This window comes from Solanum tuberosum, unplaced genomic scaffold (assembly GCF_000226075.1).
Source record: "Solanum tuberosum cultivar DM 1-3 516 R44 unplaced genomic scaffold, SolTub_3.0 scf00313, whole genome shotgun sequence".
NCBI classification, from domain to species: domain Eukaryota; kingdom Viridiplantae; phylum Streptophyta; class Magnoliopsida; order Solanales; family Solanaceae; genus Solanum; species Solanum tuberosum.
The window spans coordinates 129,749-132,429 of NW_006239248.1; positions in this window are offsets into that span (position 1 = coordinate 129,749).

Consider the following 2,681-nt stretch of genomic DNA (forward strand, 5'->3'; position numbering starts at 1 on the left):
TAAGTTATATTAGGAATTTATTCATTTTTCACAATTAACACCTGAGCTGATCAATATGCTGATTAGAGCAAGGATCAAAGGTCTTTTTAAAATTTTGTTCGAAAATAAAATCAATCAAACAAACTAAAATAGAGAAAATACAAACTTATTTCCAAATGCTTGTGTGGGGTCCCTTTCTGCATCAAATTAATTAGTACTTATAACTCAGTAAATTTGACATGACATGTGGAATAAGCTGTGGTATGTGTTAATAATAAATTTTTATTACGTAAATATCATTTGACTTTTAAAATTTATCATATAAAGTTTATTTTTCCATTTTATATCATTAAAAGTTGTCAAGTTTTAAATCTACAAGAAGTGATTTTTTTGTCTTTTTTACATAAAGTCATTCAATATTGCTAAAGTCAACTAAAATATAAATTTTACTTTATTTTTTTATATTTATACTGAAATATGGCATGACATTTCAAAATAGCTAGTTAGCTTATTAGATATACTCCATTACGTTCTTTTTACTCATCGTTCTTATTCAAAATGGATTCTAATAATTTTACATTAACATTTATTAATATTTTCTTTTAAAAATGTATAAATAAAATAACTCGAAAAAATATTAAATATTTGGTAGTGTACGGAATTATGTTTACCTCGATCTAGTTAGTGTTTTCAATGCATGCTTTAGCCTAGTTTTGTCACTTGTCTTTTGACCCAATTACGCTTTGATTATTCATGGTGTATCTAAATTTTCTTTACATCATTTGACTATGACTTGTATTATATAAAATATTTTATAATCTATACTAATTATTAAGCATATGGCGGCTTATTATTTTATACGTACAATAAATAATATTAAGCCTTGATGGTTGAATCAAGATATGTACTCTATGCAATATTTATGAAAATCTTCCATATCATTTTTGTATTTAATCTATTTTATAATTTATTCTTATCCAAAGAAAATATTTTATATGAAATAAATAAAAAAGGGAATTATGTATACGTCTCTCCCTTTAAAATGATGTCCTACATATTCCTTAAGTTAGAGTACAAATAAAAAGCCGTCTGGCATTTGTTACTTCAATTATATTCTAGAAAATTAAATGGACAATGATAGTTAGGACTTAGGCACAAGAACAAAGTTGAAAATGGGAAACTAGGTGTAGTGAAGTACATGGTTGCTATTGGTCTTGTCAGGTAGGTAGGGTTGAATAGTTGATTGTCAATGAGTTAAAAATAAATATCCACTCAATTATGGATTGACTCAAGATAATTTAAAATTGAATTAAATTTTTACTCATTCAATTGCGTAATTCATTTAAAAATAATTGTTAGCTTAGTCTAATGTAATTGTGAAATTCAACTCACTTTTCATTGTCGCTAAATCATAGGTTTCACCCAAATATTTTCGTCGTACTTAATAGGATAGAGGCTCGAATCAAGGTTAGGATTCGAGTCTCAAATTCCGAATTGGGATTGAGTCTCGAATCAGGGTTGACTCTTAGGTTGGGGTCAGGTCGTCCTTGGTCTCATGTTCTCGGGTCAAGGTGTCTCGAGTCTCGGGGGTCTTAGGTTAGGATCGGGTCTTGAATCCCTGAATCAAGATCAAGTCTCGATTGAAATTTTACATTTTACATATTATTTTACGTATAATATTACAAAATTAGAAAAAAGATAATAACAATATTTTTGTAAGGTTAGAGAAAAGAGAAAAAAAAATAACAATTAAGGATTTCAACCCTCCCCAAAAAGGTATAATATTGATTGAAAATTTAAATATGTACATTTTTATTTAATAAAAATAAAAGTTTAATTAACTTTTTTTATAATATATATTTAAAATAGTTCTTCTTTATAAAATAATCTTAATATTAAAAATACATTAATAGTTGTCCTTTTCGTAATTTAACTTTCAAAAGCATTTTCAAAAAAAGGATTTGTCAAAGGCAATTTGCTTATTAAAAGAACTTTTCAAATGAATTAGCCAAACACAAATTGTTTTTTTTTTCTTTTTCGAAAGCACTTTTCTAAAAAATCATTTTAAAAAAGTGCTTCTAAAAACAAACCGTTTTTAGGAGCAATATCAAACCGATATAGTCAATATTTATGTTATTGTAACGACCCGTTCCCGTCGTTATAGAAAATCCAATGGAGAAAGAATTGGGGCCAGAAAACTTTTGAGTAGTAACTTTGGATTTCCCAACCTAGTCCAGATTTGGACGAAATCAGAGTCGTTAAGGTGTAGGGAAATCTGGTAACAATCGGGTGACTTATTTATGATTTTGATTACATGAGTGGTTAGATAAGTCGTTAAGGAATCTATACGACCTTACAAAATTGAATTCGGGTGAGTAGAACTCTCGGAATCGATCTTAGCACGGTATTTTCTGAGCATCGTTGGTTAAAGGTGTGTTGTGAAATGGGGGTCTTGGAATTATTAAAATAGCTCACTGGTTCCATGTAAGCCGCTGGGGCTGGATTTATGCCGCTGTAGCGGGGTGAGGACTGTTGTGGCGGATCCGACGCGACTTAAGGTCGTAAATAAACCCCAAAACGACTTTATTTTGCACTTTTCGACTTTTAGAGCTAAGGAACGAACCCGAGGCGACTCTTGACAATTTTCCACCATTCTTGAGGCTAAAGGTAAGGTTTTAACTCCCCGAATCCATTTTTCGATC